At 46.2% G+C, this 18,201-nt stretch overlaps 1 protein-coding gene across 2 annotated transcripts in view; it reads right to left on the bottom strand.

Annotated features, from left to right (window-relative positions):
* Positions 1 to 3,304: 3,304 nt before the first annotated feature.
* Positions 3,305 to 18,201, bottom strand: part of ERC2 (ELKS/RAB6-interacting/CAST family member 2) — an 869,271-nt gene continuing 854,374 nt past the window's right edge. For both annotated transcript variants that reach the window (XR_002829807.1, XM_006090859.2), the window contains one exon: positions 3,305 to 6,236. The gene's annotated coding sequence lies outside the window, so the exon portion shown is untranslated. The remainder of the gene's footprint in view (positions 6,237 to 18,201) is intronic.

The raw sequence follows: 18,201 nt of genomic DNA on the forward strand, positions 1-18,201 counted from the left end.
CAACCCTGAACCCCGTGGTTAAAGGTTCCTTCAGCGAGCACTTCTGAGTCCTGATTCAGTAAGAACGAGGGAGTCCCCGTTTAGCCCTGGAAACACTCCTCTAAACATTGCCAGCCTCCCTTGTAGCAAAGAGAAAGCTTCAGGCTCCGAACTTTGTCCTCGTTGTTTTATTGTTCTCCTATTTGGTGCTGTCTGTGCACTGAAAATGATCCTCCTTTCTCATTTCTGATAGTGGTATTTCTTTACATAAAGTAAACTTATTAAAATAAAAATGGGAGCCTGTTTCGTTTCTTAAAATTACTTACCTACAACGACATACTGTCTTCAGACATATTAAAAAAACAGGAAAGTGGTATTCTAATGACTGACGATGGGAACCTGTGGCCAACAGCATTCCGCCCACACCCCTCAGCCGGGCACTCAAGCCCTCTCCCACCTGGGGACACCTGTCCAGTCTCTTGTCCCAGCTGCTCCGCCCTGCAAACCCAAGGATGCTAGGAGGTCAGAGGTGCTGCTGCCCAGGGCTCAGAAGAAACCTGAGGGACGCATGGATAGCAAGTTTAAATCCACGTACAGCTTTGTCGGACTTTCACACCTGGCTTCATTTCTTTGGGATCCCTGGCCATTCTCCCATAATATGGATCAGCTGTGGGATTGCTGAAGCAACCAATTCCTTTAGCCCCTGTGAGCTCTATAGGTGTGTTAGAGACCAAACCTACTCCAGGGTAGCCCTGCTGGGTGGGTGCCAGTGGGACCTGAACCCCAGCCCCATACGTCCCCTCCCATCTCAACTGGGGCCCGATGCATCCCCGAAGCGGAGGAGCTTGCTGAGCTCTAGGTCCAAAACCTGACTCCACCACGGACCATCTAGGCCAGTGGTTCTCAACCTTCCTAATGCCACGACCCTTTAATGCAGTTCCTCATGTTGTGGTGACCCCCAACCATAAAATTATTTTTGTTGCTACTTCATAACTGTAATTTTGCTACTGTTATGAATCATAATGTAAATATCTGATATGCAGGATGTATTTTCATTGTTACAAATTGAACATAATTAAAGCATAGTGATTAATCACAAAAACAATATGTAATTATATATGTGTTTTCCGATGGTCTTAGGCGGCCCCTGTGAAAGGGTCGTTCGACCCCCAAAGGGGTTGTGACCCACAGGTTGGCGACCCACAGGTTGAGAACCGCTGATCTAGGGGGACTTGGTGAGACATGTAAGCTCCCTGGACCCCCTCTTCCTTGTCTGTGAGAATAATAATAGTTCCTACCTCCTGGGGTTACTTTGGGGGTAAATGAGTTCATGTAAGCACAGCACTTACCACAACGTGTACCATGGACGTCCTCTATAAACACCCACTGTTGCTGGTCATCTCTGCGGTCCCCACTCCCCTCACTGTCAAACGTGGGGCGTGGCAGTGCCCACCTCCTGGGACTGTTGTCGGGAATAAACGAGCTGATGCACATTAGTTCTCAGTGCCGTGGCCTGGCTCCTAGCAAATGCTCACTTTCAGTCATGTTTGTCCATATGTACTTATTCGTAGTAGGATTATTCACATGGATTAGCAATTCCAAGAATTAGAATGTCTCTCCAGTCTTTTGCAACAGCAGTTCATTGATACTAGGAGCAGTCAAGGTCGATTTACAAGGTCAGACCTCGGGTGCACCCAAATCCAATCTGTGTGGCGGGACTAGCTATTGCTTCTGCCTGCCCAGCATCCTTGTCCTTCTGTTCTAGAAGACAGCCCACTTCCCCTCTCTGGAAACTGCCCCTCCCACATCCACTAGGCCTGTCAATCACTAGGCCTCACCCTCCCAAATCCCTTGAATAAGGTGATTGGATTTCTCTCTCATTGATGTTTCTAACTCTCTATCTCTCTCCCTTCTTCTCTGTAAAAAATCAATAAAATATATTTAAAAAAAAAAAAAAAAAAAAAAAAAAAAAAAAAAATGAGTGAAAGGCCCAGGCTGCCGGGATGCTGGGTAGTAGAGCCCAGCAGTGTGGGCCAGAACCTTTCTTACCAGGAGGACTGGTTGTGGACAGGGTGGCAGAGGCCCCATCTGGCCAGCTGGGTTTACAGAATCAGGCCTGAGAGCAAGCGGCTGCTTCAGAAAGTTCTATGAGGTAAGAAATTCTTGTCCAACCAAAGTTTTTCTACAAAGAGGCAGTACAATGAAATGGGCAAACAGCTTTGCGGGTCGCTCCAAAATGTGCCTGAGATCTCACACCCGGTGGCTTTGAGTCTATAAAGCACAGAAACCAAAGGATATTGTCCCTGTGTTGTCAAGGGCCAACCAGTGAGAATTCTGCCACAGGGCATCCTCAGGGACACAGATTCCTGCTTCAGGAGCTCTGGGGACGGTCTTGGATGGCAATGAATTTACCATGTATGTGTGGATCAGTCACTTCTGACTAGACCTCAGTTGCCCCACCTGTAAAATGAGGCTAACATACATTCTAGCTCTGATAATCGATTACTCTTTGATTCAATGAAGGTAAGAATTGATAATTCATTTCCTGCCACATAATTCCAACCTTTAAAGAAATCAGCAGCTGGCTCTCCATTGTGATCCACAGGTGGGCTGTGAAGGTCGGTGAGCCCTTTTGTGGATGATTTTTGGTATTTTTCTGCATGATTTTGTGTGAGAATACAAGTAATGGCAGGGTTAGCTATTGCTTCTGCCTGCCCAGCGTTCTTGTCCTTCTGTTCTAGAAGACAGCCCATTTTCCCCCTTTGGAAACTGCCCCTCCCACACCCATTAGGCCTGTCAATCACTAGGCCTCACCCTCCCAACTCCCTTAATAAGGTAATTGGATGCATGATCCAAATGAGCCAGTGAGAGTCTCTTTAGGGGGCTGATAGGGATTTTGGGGAGAGAGGGGATCTCCTCTAAAATCCAAAGCTGTTGGGAGTCAACTTTGCCACCAAGTGAAGAGAACCTAGCAGAGAGTGGCGGCAAGGCCATGGGAAGTGCAGCGGACACAGGGAGAAAAGGAGGAATGGAGAAAGAGGGACAGAGGGAGAGAGGTGAAAAGGGAAGCTTTGAGAGAGAGAGACAGGCAAAAAGGGAAGAGGGAGGGAAGGAAGACAGGAGATACCGCCAATGACTCCATTTTTTAATAAGAACCTCTAGATCCAGCTATGCATGAAAGGGAAATTCATGCCTTGGCTGTTCATAACTCCCCTTTTCCTTTTTTAAAAATTTTTCTTCAAGTCTGTAGGTTCTTCAAATGGGGACCCAAGAAAATGAGAAACCACCACAACTGGAGCATTTATTAGAGATGGAATGAGCTCACTTCAGAAAGAAACAAAGTTTATTTGATGAATATAAATAAGGCGATCAGCACAAAGTACTTCTCATACACATGGTAACAAATTTATGAACTGTACAGACCTTGTACGTTGTACTTCTACTAGACACGAGGTTACAATGACTGGCTAATACATGCCCACTGGGAGTTTCTGAGGGTTCCTTAGTTTTATTTATTTATTTATTTCATATCGAAGTCCATAATCACATGGTCAATATCACAACCCACATGCCACTCACTTGAGGAAATATTACAAGAAGCACTATCGAACGAGGGTCTCTGGGAAGCAGATACACTGACCCCTGGCAGCATTCAAACGCCACTCGACACAAAAACTTCTCAGATAGAACTTATGTCAACACTTTGTAGGTCTTGTCATAAACACTGTTTAAAAAGTAAATTGAAACCCACTTCCAAATGAAAGTTGACACGCTGTTCACGTGCATATTGGATACACAAAAATCATTAGATACAAAATTGAGACTGTACATGGAAATCAAATCGGGCATAAAGGACAAGTCTGCTTTTGCGCAAAGCAAGAAGACCAACTTCTCCCAAATGGTAGCCTCAACTTCTCTTTTTCCCAACGTCATTAGGATTAGAGGGGGACCCGCTAAAGTTCGTGCAAAGGAAAGAGCTTCCCAACATCACAGTGTTTGTTGTAAACCCAGAGACTATTTTTAATATGTGAAAAGGGAAATTTTTTTGTAACCCCCAAACATCAGGAATATTACAAGAAATGGGAAAGGATGCTATGTTAGAAAAATTAAAATGTTCAGGGACTAAATGATATGCCCCCATCAATGTAGGATCACTAATATTTTTAATTAACAAAAGTGGGACAAAAAATGATCCCCCAAACAATAGCGGTGACAAAATTGGCACATACTTAGAAAGCGCTAACGCTACGCATTTGGTTGCTTTTTCTGTTTCAAGGACCCCATTTTCCGTCGTGGGTTTCCTGCTTCCTTCTTCAAGTTTTCAGTCTCAGAGTTCAGGTCGGGACTTGGCTGTAGGAGACAGTGAGGACCTCCTGGGTGAGGACATCCGCACTGTTCGTGGGGGCACATTTGTGGCCTGGGCTCTCGGTGCAACATTGTGTGAGCACGTGACGTGCTAAATACACTTGCGAAGAACTCTGCTCACTTTTCCAATCATGACCTACATCCCTTTGATAAAGGACAGACTTGTTAAACATGAATGTATTTGGATGGTTTATGCAACACGGAAGCTTTACAGAGCTCACTATACTTACAAGGACGAAGCCAGAAGCAAGAAACCTGCTTGAATCTATGACTCCTAATGCACCGAGAATGAACAGTGCAACCCAGTTTCATCTTTCCCGACAAACAGGGTGCCTGTCTTTGAAATATCTCTATGGCTCACGGGAGAGGTCCAGTTAGTTGCACCAACATTTGAAAAGGTAATAATAACGACTAAATTCAATGCAAGATTCAGGAACATCTGTTTAGAATCCTTTTCACAGCAGCAAAGAAAGACAACTATATTTATTAAGGCCACTCATGCTTAAATTCACTGTTTGTCCTTTAAAAATGCAGATTTTAATCTTCCACTTGCATACACGTGGAAGGGTTTCTTCCATTGACAAAAAAAAATGGATCAATACAAGAGCTGCACATGTTTGCCAGACTTGGTCATGAGTTTCATGAAGTTATAACACTTTAATTATTTTTTTTTATCTTCAGAGGAAACAGTAGGAGCTTAATTCTCCTTAGTACCATGTCACTGTATGTAAAAGACCTCAAAATTTGGTCTCTTTCCCTGGCATGTGCTTTAAATAATGACTGTACCCACAAACATGTTGTGTAGAGCTATATACAGATACACAGCTTTTGTGATTATTTCTCATTCATCAATGTTCTCATGTTTGATGCTGAAAATGCTTTGGAATCCATGTTGGAGACTTTTTTTTTTTTGAAAAATTGAGAAATGACCCTTCATTTACAGAAGATCTAAGCTTACACTGTTTGCACAGCATTTGGATCTTGAAATGTGAATGAGTCCCAGCTTCTTCATGGAGACCCTCCTGTACGGGAATAGTAAGAGCCTGAGGCTCGGCCACACCCCGGCCACGGGATGCGGGGAACACGGCATAGGAATGTGCAGGTGCCTCAGGCTTTTGCCACTCTCCAGTACAGAGACAGGGCAGATAAGATCATGAATGACCAATTCAGATGTGCCATGCATTGTCAGAGACACACACCACATTCTCATAAGGCGATTTCTTGGCAAGTATTAGTGGTTTAAAAAATTGATTTTCATTTCCAACCTGGCCCAGAGGTAACTACTGGTTACACCATCAAAATGTGGTTCTTCGAACAGCGGATTAAAGAAATAGAGGAGGGTAAAGGCTCGCCAGTTTTTGGTGTTTTGGTTTCTTTGTCAAACACTCCATGCATCTTGATATACAAACACTGCCAACACCACTCACTCACAGAACTCATCCTTTTTGATAATCTAATGCACCCGGAACGACCTCTCAGACTGAACAGGCAGAAAAGCTGGAGATGAAGCTTGTTGTCCAACAGAAGCTGCATCCACAGTTAAAATCCCACAGAGTTGAAATTTATCCAATGATGTTGATGTAACAAATACTGATATTCAGAAGAGACGGTCACATTTTTAATGCCCAAATCCTGACCAAAAAAAAAAAAAAAGGAGGATCTGCCCTTTTCCTCCTCTGCCACAGTCTTCCTTTCCAACGCATGAAACGACATGGGATGGCGAAGGGCAGATCAGGTGGAACGGAACCGTGCTCAGTAATGGAAGGGAGACTCCTTTTCAGTCCTGATGAGCATTCCACATGGTGATGGGCGGGGGCGTGAGCCGCACGGCAATGGATTATCAGAGTATTGCTGCGGAGCTGCGATTTCCCTTTCGTCAGCCCTTCTGATAGCTGCAACGAGAAAGCACATCACGTAACATCCCAGGGGCTGGGATGGCGGTGATATTGGAGACCATCCTGCCTGGGGCTCCCCACCTCCACCCCTGCACCCACCCTCCTCCACTCTCTAGGGCTGGGGTGGGTTGCGATTGGTGAGGAGAGGGGTTAGCAATGAGGAGGAAGCATATAGGAAGGGTAAAGTGAACAGAAAGTTAAATGATGTCCTGCAAACACATCTGAGAAGGAGCCCCTTTCAATATATGTCACATGGAGGTCTCAGATATCTCCTGATGTGCAAAAAGAAACGGAAAGGAAGCGTTCCAGTGATTATTTCAATGTGATCAAATTATGTGCCAATTTTTCTCTCTCTACACTTGTCTACAATGAGTATGGTTTTTTGGTTATTTTTTTTTTTAAATATATTTTATTGATTTTTTACAGAGAGGAAGGGAGAGAGATAGAGAGCTAGAAACATCGATGAGAGAGAAACATCGACCAGCTGCCTCCTGCACATCTCCTACTGGGGATGTGCCCGCAACCCAGGTACATGCCCTTGACCGGAATCGAACCTGGGACCTTTCAGTCCGCAGGCCGACGCTCTATCCACTGAGCCAAACCGGTTTCGGCTGGTTATTTTTTTTTAACGAGACTTTATAGAGATTAGATGGTCAAGACCCCAGAAAATGTAATATTCACTTACAAACCATGTGCAACCATTTAAAAGAACACGGGACTCAGAGATTCCGCATCGAGGGATAGACCCGGAACCGATACACCAATGTTCATAGCAGCATTATTCACAGAAGGTGGAAACAACTTCCAGTGCCCGTCAACAGATGAATGGCTACACAGAAAGTGGTAATATGCAATATCGTTCAGCCCTAAGAGGAAAAGAAGTTCTGGCACATGCTACAACATGGATGAACCCTGAAGACATGCTAAGTGAAATAAGCCGGCACCAAAGGACAGATACTGTATGATTCTACTTACATGAACTATCTGGAAGAGACAAAGTCACAGACACAGAAAATAGATGAGAGGGCCCCAGGGGCTCCAGGGGCTCCAGGGGAGGGGCAGGAGGGGCTGTTGCTGAGTGGGTACAGGTTTTCTGTTTGGGGTCATAAGGAAGTGCTGGAGAGGGATGGTAGCGTTGGTTGTACAACTCGGCATGTGTACTTAATGCTACTGAATTGCTTACTTTCAATTGGTTAAAATGGTAAATTTTATGTATATTTTACCACAATAAAAACATATTTTAGAAAAGAATATTGAGCCTGGCCGGCGTGGCTCAGTGGTTGAGTGTTGACCTATGAACCAGGAGGTCACGGTTTGATCCCCACTCAGGGTACATGCCCAGGTTGTGGAATCGATCCCCAGTGTGAGGTGTGCAGGAGGCAGCCAATCAATGATTTTGTCTCTCCCTTTCCCTTACTTTCTGAAATCAATAAAAAAAAATATTTCTTAAAAAGCATATTGACATCTCCTTAAATAGAGCAGAATGTGGCACAGTTGGCTTTCATCCCCACATCTCAAGGCCTGTGTGTAAGCTTAAACCCAGCCCTAATACTACCCGCCACCATGCATTGGCACCGCTCATGCCCTGGGAGCAGGGATCCAGAGAACCTTAACTTTCCTCACTGTCCCCAGGAGAAGCCCTGAGTGTGGGATACACTGCAGCTGGGGAAGAAGCAGCGCAGGGGGGAGGAGAGGACCATCCCACACGGACCCTTCAGATGATGGCTTTCTTCCCCGCTGATGCTCAGCTTTGTGTGCCTGCCTCATTATCATTCACATATGGCCTTTGAATACTTCGGGAGTTTCCGGGCATATGGCAATAGTGCAGCTATCTGGGGAATATGGCGGGGCGGGGAAAGATCAAACAGGCGCACACACTCACACACGTGTGAGCCATTCTTTATACGCGGCCTGAGCTGTCTGATTTGGTGGTGGATGCGCGGCGCTTCTCGGGCCACACTGACTAATGAGCTCGCCAAAGATGCCCGTGTCCGCCCAGGTAGGCCGCTAGCCCAAGCCAGCATTAAACGGTGCTAATGAAGTATGTGGCTTGGATGAACTCTGCTCATTCAGACTCTGAGGAGTTTGGTGTAACCCTTCTGGTTAAGAAACTTGAATCAGAGCAAAAAAAAAAAAATGACTTTTGCAGAGCCAGAAAGCTAGGGAGTTCCTAGAGCAGATCATATTACTCATTCTGGCACATAAAGTCTCTGCAAACTCCGTATGAACATTGTAAGTCAGAGCACGCTTTCTGCTCCATGAGCTGTGCATAGCTCTAATTCTTTTGTGCATTAAGCATTTCTTAATCATCCTTTTAAAAGGCTGACCAATACATTAAAAGGACAGGTGATTAAAAGGTAAAGAGAAACCCGAAGTAATACGAAAATGCACCGGTCGTATTTAACCGACGGGGAAACGAGTGACAAATAATTACAGTGAATGTCCGATGTCCTTGATGTTTTTCCAAGATAAAGTAGCAAAGAACAATCATTTATTCAGTTGAGAGAAAGATGTCCAGCTGGGTAACAGGTCACAAGGCAAGACACAGCGCCTGGCAACCGCGGTGCAGCGTTTGGGGGTGCGGCTTGTGCTGCGGAAAAGAGGAGTCTCCAACAGCGCTGCCCCTCCTTCAATCAGACAACCCGTTCGCCAGGAGGCCTGAATGGATTTGAGAGAAAAAGCTCCAGTGATGTCGCCAGCAGCTGGACATGCAGATGATCCCTGGTTGAGGGACAAACATGCATATGCTTTAAAAAAAATGTTAAAAGGAGGTGAGCTGGGCAGCCACCCATTGTGAGGCAAGCTCTGGCCGGACCTCCCTCACCTGGAGGGCCACACAGGCCCAACCTGTCCCCACGCATCCTCTTCTGCAGCACCCAACTCTGCATTCTCCTCGGTGCAGCCAGCGGTGCTGTTTCCAGAATGGCACCGACTTCATCCTCATCCCAGGTTTACCGCCCTCATTTCCAATCCCGTTGCCTCGGGATGGAGGATGGAGGGTGGATTTGGACCATGCAGGCCAGGGCCACCTGGCCCCTCCCTCTCCAGCGCCACCTCCATGTCCCACCTCTGCTGAACCTGCATCTGCAGGCCTAACGCTTCCCTTTCTCCCACCTCACAATCTTTCCTTTCTGTCTGACATGCATTGACGCCAACCCTTGACCCGACCCACTCCTACTTTTGCGTCCATCTCAGTTTAGATGTCGCGTCTTCCCTAGAGGCCTTTCCTGACCCTCGTGAGTGTAGGATGCCGCTCGGGAAGTCTTGCACATACTGCACTGTCCCCTTCTGGTGACTTGTCCAGGTTTTTATTGACCAAACATGACAGCCACTGGCCACATGCAGCGACTCCGCCCTTGGCACATGGCTAGTCCACATTGAGATGTGCTATAAGTGTAAGATCACACAGGGTTTTGAAGATTCAATATGAAATTAGTTTTTCATACTGATTTTGAATGAATATAAATCAACAAATTTTAGCTTTAGTCTGAATGTCATTTTTTGTGTCAATTTTGTGTTAAAATGGCATTTTGGATGTACTGGATGAAAGTAAATATATTATTATAATTAATTGTACCCCTTATTAATCTTGTTCATGTGGCTGTCGTTCTGTGGTTCAGACGTGACTTGCATTATATTTCTATTGACAACACTGATCTGGGCTCGACAAGGGCCAGGGCAGGCCAGCCTCGCTCAGTTAGGGTCCCCTGTGCCTCGCACAGTTCATGGACCGGAACAAGCTGATTCCCTCTTCCTTCCCCATGTATCAGAGAGCACCTAGAGTGGGCAGAATCCTCACATCACCCCCTGGCCAAAGACTTTCTGCTCTTTCCCTAGCATCCGGACTGTGAACGTCCCATAACAGGATCATGCCACCTGACAAACGTAATTAAGGCTACTAATCACTTGTCTAATCAAAAGAGAGGTGACCTGCCCGATTATGGCTTTCTTCTCCTGGCATTCAGTAGTGATTTGCAGAAACATGCTGGGAGGAAGGGTCTTTGGTAAACACGGAGAGGTTCAAGGGGAAACTGTTTAATCACAGGAGCCATGTAATAGCAGAGACATTTCTCTCGTTGGTAGCAGAAGGCAAAGTCAGAGACTTTCCTGGAGGGACCTGCTGTGCTGAGATGGAGGGAGCCACGAGGCAAGGACTGGAGCGTGTACTGCAGAAGCCGAGGGCAGCCTCCAGCCCACAGCCAGGGAGAAAACAGGACCTCAGTCCCACCACCACAAGGAACTGAGTTCTGCCAACAACCTGAATGGGCGTGGAGGCGGGTGCTTTCCTGGAGCCTCCAGGTTTAAGTCCACCTGGCCAACACCTTGACTTTCACCTTATGAGACGACTGAGACAACCCAGGGGAGCCTGGCTGGTCTTCTGACCAACAGGACTGTCAGATAATCCATGGGCGTTCTTTTAAGCCACTGATTTTGTGGTGATTTTGTTATGCAGCAGTAAAAAGCTAACATAGCTCTTCACTGTATCTGACAATGCGCGTGGTGCCAGGGATATAATGGTAAAAAGACAGACGAAATCTCTGCCCCCATGGAGCCTGTATTTTCGGGAGGAAGATAGACAACAAAAAATGCACAGATAAATAAAAGCACGAGGATTTCAAAAATTTGTGACTTGAAGGAAATGAAGAGAGAGCTGTGATAGGGATGCTTAGGATTTACTCAGCGACTACATGACAATTATGAGGTAGATATCTATTTCATTAAATGGAGAGATAGCCACCTTTATTTCAGTGAAAAGAGCAGATTACAATTCTACTTGTATAATTTAATCTTGCTTTTGCATCAACACACACATAAACACTTGCAAGTGTAGGTAGCAGGGTATTGTTAATAATGGTCTCTGGGTGGTGTTTTTTAAATGTTCTTCTTTACATTGTTATTGTTGTTGTTGCACTGTTTGGCTATTTTAAACCAAAGAATGTGTAACTGGTGTCATAGGAAAATAGAAAGCTATTTCCATTGTGAAAAAGCTTGACTTGGTTCTTCGGAAGGGAGCCCTGCAGTTGGTGTTCTGGGTGGGGGTATGTGTGGGGGTGAGGGTGCCTGTGGGTGTAGGGTTGCATGTGGGTGTGGGGGTGCGTGTGGGGGTGAGCTGAGCACAGCAGTGAGATTCCGCCCCCGGACCAGCGCCCCCAGGAGAGCAGGCTGTAAATGTGTGGTGTCTCACAAATATGCCTTCAGACTGTTTTTCTTTGGAATAAAGACACCTGCCCGATTATGGCTTTCTTCTCCTGGCCATTCAGTAGTGATTTGCAGAAACAGGCCGGGAGAAAGGGGTCTTTGGTAAACACGGAGGGGTTAAAGGGGAAACTGTTTAATAACAGTAGTAAAACGCGGGCTATTTTTGACATCTGGGTTAATGTCCATTACGCTCCATGTGCTTTCCAAATGTGCGCACTGTGCCCCAGGTACAAAAACAGACACCCATTCACCGCGGCCTGGACGCCCCGACCCTGCACATGGTGCCCACATAAAAGCGAGCCCCGGATAGGCTAATTAGCAGGGGTCTGAGAGGCACGCTCTCGTGCTGGGGCAGCGGGCACTGTGCAGAGCAACTCCACTAAGTGACTCCACTCACGGGAAAACCCAATAGAGTCATTTCTGCTTAAAAAAAAAAAAAATCTATAACTACATCTGTGTTATTACTTAACATCTTTTAAAACGGGCCAGAATGGGTTTCCCATTTTCCTCATGAAGATTTATTTATTATTGTTGTGATCAAAGTGGCAACAAATTATGTTAAATCATTTAATTTTCTTGATAGGAGCAACCACCTTGAAGCCATAATTCAAAAATATGAGTGGAGAGCAGCATTTTACCTTGCGAGTGGCCTCCTACAGCTCCACGGGGCAATAAAATGTAACACTTCAGAGCCCAATGCTTTGGGGGCGGGGCGGCCCAGCAAGCCTGGGCTCTGAATTGCAAACTGCTGTTTGGGATGAGAGCTTGAGGGAGGGCAACTGAGGGACTCCAGACTTCATCTTTGGATTCTGTCTGCTGGTGCAACTACCCACAGCATTTTATTTATTAATTTATAGATTTTAAAATTTTTATCTATTGATTTGAGAGAGAGGGAGAGAGAGAGAGAGAGAGAGAGAGAGAGAGAGAGAGAGAGAGAGAAACATCGATTTGTTTTTCGGCTTATTTATGCAATCCTTGGGTGACTCTTACATGTGCCCTGACGGGGGATGGAACCCACAACCTTGGAGTATTTGGATGACACTCTAACCACCTGAGCTAGCAGGCCAGGGCCACCACAGTATTTTAAATGAAGGAAATCAGGTGGGCACACACTGCTGAGTGTCCTTGTGATTTTTGACATCACTGTGGTCAGAGTTATTCGTGGCTAACGTTTAGGGCATGCTGTCTGCCACAGCGCTCTGTGCTTTTGCGTGAATTATTTCAAACCAGCTGGATGACACCAACCTTGTTGCTAGTCTGAAGCAGATACGGCAGCTGAAGCTTAAGGGAACTGCTTTGGGTCAAATTCCCACCCTCCTGGCATCTGACTGAACCCACATCTCCTCCATCCAGAGCCCATTCTCTCTACCACGAGGATTCTCGAAGCCTTGGTCTTTCGTGTTCTTTTCACAAAAGTACATTTTAAAAAAGCCTTGGTCTTTTGTAAGCTCTCCATAACACCTGCCACATTTAATTAATATTTTTCTTCAAAATATCTTTTCCAAAAACTGAAGTTTCTTTTTTTAAGAAAGATTTACTTAATACCATAATGGTGCCAGCATTTGTCCACTAGACATTCTAATAATTGCATAGCTACTGAAATGAAAGTGCTTGCCCACCTAAAACTATCCCCTGTGGGTGTGCAGCACTCTCCCTGGGCCCTGCCTCGGAGATGGTGCCCCTGCCCAGCGGTGACCTTCGCCAGCGGGCTGCACCTGGCACACGTCAGCTGGGCTTGCCCATAACTTGGGCCACCAGCCACCCCGGCAGCACCTCAGGAGACAGGTGAGGCTCGGCCACTATGGACCGGGCTCTTTTCTTTTCAAGGGCAGAGGCAGCAGAAGTGAAAATCAGAAGTCTGCCACCCAACATCAGCGGAAGGTATTCCATGTAACTTTGAAAACATTGGTTGAGATGAAATGTGCTTTTAGTTGTAATTTTTTTCTTAAAATAACACCTTCTTTAGCCTGAGAGACTGCCCACAAGCCAAAGGTCTTTGTCATTCTACTCTCAGATTTCTCAATTTTGGTCCTGTGGACACTTGGGGCTGGACAGTTCTTTGTTGTGGATGCTGGTGCATTATAGGATGTTTAGCAGCATCCTTGGCCTCTGTTCATTAGATGCCAGTAGCATCACCCCTTGCCCAATCATGACACTAAAAACTGTCTCCAAATATAGCCAAATATCCCCTGTGGGACAAAATCACACCCAGTTGAGAACCATTGTTCTAATCTATTTTATTTTTTTTTGTATTTAATTGGTTGACTGGGCTGTTTTAAATATAATTATATTTTAATAAGGTGTATTTGCATATATGCCTCTACCAACCTGCACAAGATACAAATAATTTGCAGACATAAAGCTCAATTTCTAAGCCGCCACCATATTATTTCAGACACGGCTGCAGAGATTTAAATGTCCTGTGGAAATAGGTACAACCTAAGCAATAAAAACAATAAAAATGTACAACGTATCTGACATAAAATAGAAATGCCACAATCCTGAGATAGCAAGACACCTAAGACACTTGCTGAGCTAAGTGAAAAGGTAAAATCTAGTTTAAATTTATAGCATTCCTTCAGTGTCCCTCCAGGAGTTTGGCATTTTGCCAGGGTTCCTTGTTAAAAATTTGTTAAACGTGTTTGGCATTAATGCAAACACAAAGTGGTCATTTGTTACAAATTCTATTGGAATGCATTCATTTAAGGCAATGAAGTAGTTACTAGAAAAGAAAAAAAATGTTCATTAAGTACATTTTAAAAATACAATGATGTATGCAGTGTGTAACTGTGGCGCCCTCGTGGCTATATAAATCGCTGACAGAATAACCACACATTGTGTTTAGTTTGAAATTGGAATCTTTTAAACATAACTGATAGAACAAAAACTGGTTTTGTTTGTTGTCAAAACCGATGTTAGTCTTTCTTTTCTGAACTAGTTAAAATAACCAAAGGTTTGGCATACAATTTCTAACATCTCAAATCAGTGAAACGTATAGGTTAAAATAATGCTTTGGGAATCTTTGGGGGGTGCAGCGAATGACATGGGAGACAGGGCTGATTCAACAAACAGAACACCCGCGCCCCAGAGAGGGGAAAATGCCGGAGTCATGTGGGAGAACCCCACTCGGGCGGGCCGGCGGGCCCACCCCTCCGCGCCCTCATCTGTTGTGTCAGGTTATTAGGTTACCTGCAGAGGGAAAACCATCTGCTTTCATCACGGAGACAATGGAATCCTATGAGCAAATCTCCTAAGCCTGGTGTATGGAACGTCCAGCTTCCTGGCCCACCCTGAGTCCACACAAAGGAATTATTGCCGAGTCATGGTGACTCCTCAGCTCCTGACCCAAGGATTCTGAGCTCAGCTTTGGGAGAAAGGGGGCTATCTGACGTCACCACAGGGCCCCTAACTACTTGCTAAAAGCGGATCCTCAAGGTGAACAGGAAACTCACACTTCATAAGACTATTCAGAAATGACTCTCAGCTTTCTCCTTACCCCTCCTGCCCCATTCAGACATACTTCTTGCCCTGAGAATGTCCAGATAATAGAATCCCTGTGGTTTGGGAGCCTCCCGCCCAAATCCCCACAGCCCCCGAGCCTCTCGGAGGCTGGCCTCTTCTGCCATCTGAGGTGTGTATTGTCCAGGCTGCCCTGGAAGGGGATGGATCCAGGGTCTCTGGATCCCAGAGTCTTGAAAACATTCTCTACTTCAAGGGTAGAAACCTTCTCTAGTCAAACTTAGACAACACCTCCCACCCTGCACGTGGCCTGGAGGAGTTTGCTGTGCATTGCAGAGCACGCCCTGGTGTTCTGCTAAAAGAGGGGTGGCTCTCTTTTAGAAAAGGGGTACAGAAACAGTTGGCTGCTTCAAACAGTTCGAAAGTATACGGCCCCTTGAGCCCATGGTTAGGGCCTTGCCCTGGTCTTGGGAAAGGTCCGTGTACTCGAGGGGTTGGAAGCATAAGCCCCATTAGCTTCATGACAAACCTGTCCGCCTTGAAATTAAAGTTGATTTTCCAGACAGCATTTTCACATTCCAATGAGAATAACGTGAAACCCATTTCAGTTCCCTTCACTGGAAACCGTTCACTGTGAGGATGAGCGCGCCAGACAAGGGCGTCTCTGTGGCCGGGTGCTCAGAAAGCTTCCTGGGCAAGCAGGAGATGCCCCTCCTGGGAAAAGGAGCCGGCGAGGCGTTTTGGAGAATTCGAGACAGAAGGCACAACCTGATATCTCCAGTTTGCCGACCAGAAGCGACTGGGAGGACAAGTGTTTACAACAGGATCTTCCTAGAGCCAATAATGGCAATTAGTCCCCAGGATTCGAAGGCGCCCTTCCCGCCTAGCTGGGGTGGAATGCCATTTACTCTTGGGCCAGGGACTAATTAGGGGTCTCTTTTGAAGATCAAGGTTTTGCGATCCCTGCTTCTTAATAACATGGTTTGCCTGTCGGCCACCTGGGTCCAGGCGAGACCTCCCTTTCCCCCCTCCCCAAACAACAGGCACTGCCTTAGGCCAGGAGCAAGTGTGGGCAGGAAAGCACACAGCCAGGCGGGTGAGCAATTTAACCTCTTCCCCGCCAAGGTCCTGCAGCCCGGGGCTGGGCTGGGCTGCCTAGAAATGGAGGCAGTTGGCCTGGTTTCTCAGGCAGGGCTGGCGGCCTGCGAGGCATGCAGAGAAACCGAGAAACCGCGGGCAAGGTGCAAATGCCAGGCAGCTGCTTTCTTGTCCGGAAGGGAGGCAGGAAGACCACTTTTCCAGACGAGCGGTAAGTCAAGGGGCTCTTTCCCTCGGCTTCGCCTTGGGCCGTTTCCAGAACGAATGTTAACAGTGACTGGCTGAGGAAGGCTGCAGGCAGAGGGGGAGGACACTCAAGTGCACCTTCTGGAGCCCTGGTCTACCTGTCATCAGACCGAGAGGCTGAGGCGCCGGCCTCTGCGGACCTCTCGTCACGGCCATGGCCTTGCTGTAAGGAGGCTGGGCTGGCTGCTATGCTCTTTAAGACATGGCGGGGTTGGGGTGGGGGGGGGGGGGGAACGACAGGCCAAAACAGCAGGAAAATTAAGCTGCAAAGAATTAAAGTTGTAACAACTTGGGCAAAGTACAAACAGCCAGCGAGGTCGGTCCTTTGGCTGTTGACACTCTGGCCTGGGTCGGTTGTGGTCACTAAACCCATTAGCGTTCCGATGTGGCAACAGCTAATGCAGCAAGTTCAATGTGTTTTTGTTTAATTTCTAAATGCTGGGTGCACGCCGGCGATGATGGCCGGGGAAGGCAGGCAACCTCACTGCCATAAACACAGTCATCATTGTCAGCAATCTGAAAATCATTTTTTAAACTATTTATTTCTGGCAGATCGGGGCTGCATGGAGTTTTGCATTTGATTAACTGTGCTTTAATTTCAACATGCTTCAAACTTTTTTTGTGTTTTCTAAGCAACCACCAAATCAGAGTTTCCTGCAACAAAAGGAACTGGCCTTCTTGGGGGAGGAGGAGACTCCCTGGGTAGGTGGAAAGGGAAAAGGAAAATGCACAAACACAAGCCGGCCTCCAGCTGAGGGAAGTCAGGCTCTTTAGAGAGTCAGGGCCTCGGAGTCCTATGAGCCCCAATGCACACACACCTGAAAACAAGGGAGTAGGAAAAAAGCTACCTCGTTTTGCGCTGTAGAACTGGATGTGAAATGGGTTCTTAAAGGAACACAAAGGCAAATGCAGTTTAGTTTTATATTGTCTTCAAACTATGTTTTTTAAAAGTATAAGAATCAATCTTTCTTTCCTTCTTCCCTCTCCTCCTCTCTCCCTCCCAGGATGTTTAAAGCATCTATCAGGAACCACGCTAAGTCCTAGGGTAGTGGTTCTCAACCTGTGGGTCGCGACCCCTTTGGGGGTCGAACGACCCTTTCACAGGGGTTGCCTAAATACATCCTGCATATCAGATATTTACATTACCATTCATAACAGTAGCAAAATTACAGTTATGAAGTAGCAAAGAATAATTTTATGGTTGGGAGTCACCACAACATGAGGAACTGCATTAAAGGGTCACGGCATTAGGAAGGTTGAGAACCACTGTCCTAGGGACTGTGGTTGAATGAGACAGGCACTAGCTCTGACTTATAAAATACACATCTAGTGAGCATGGAGGACAGGGGTGGGGAACCTTTTTTCTGCCATTTGGATATTGATAACATCACTCCCAGGCCATACAAAATTATCAACTTAACAATTAGCCTGCTATAGTTGGTCAAACATTTAATGAACTCATCCCTAATGTCTTTGCAGGGCCAGGCCAAATGATTTCGTGGGCCTTATATATCCATAGGCTGGACGTTCCCTACCCTGATGTAGGACATTACATTCAACAAATAATTAATCTGCACATGTGATTAATTGGTTAGAATTGTGCTAAGTACCAAGGAGAGAATGGCCTGTCAACACTCACTGAGCACCGACTCTTTTGTTTTATGGCATCCAGTCCTTACACTCCGAAGAGGTCGCTATTATTAACCCATTATGTTGCTCCAGAAATAGGCACAGAGAGTTCAAGATACACACTCAAAGTCACACAGCTAGTATGTGGTGGGACCAGGCTAGGATCCCAACGCACTGAGATGTCAAATTTCCAGCTTATGGCAACACACTAGGGCCCTGACCTGCTCTGACAGGAGGGTTGGAAAGAATTTCCAAGGCAGTAACATCTCTGATGGTGTACAATGCCTACTGGAAAAGAATCTCTCCTCCTCCTCCTCCTCCACCACCACCT

This window comes from Myotis lucifugus, unplaced genomic scaffold (assembly GCF_000147115.1).
Source record: "Myotis lucifugus unplaced genomic scaffold, Myoluc2.0 scaffold_83, whole genome shotgun sequence".
Taxonomy (NCBI): Eukaryota; Metazoa; Chordata; class Mammalia; order Chiroptera; family Vespertilionidae; genus Myotis; species Myotis lucifugus.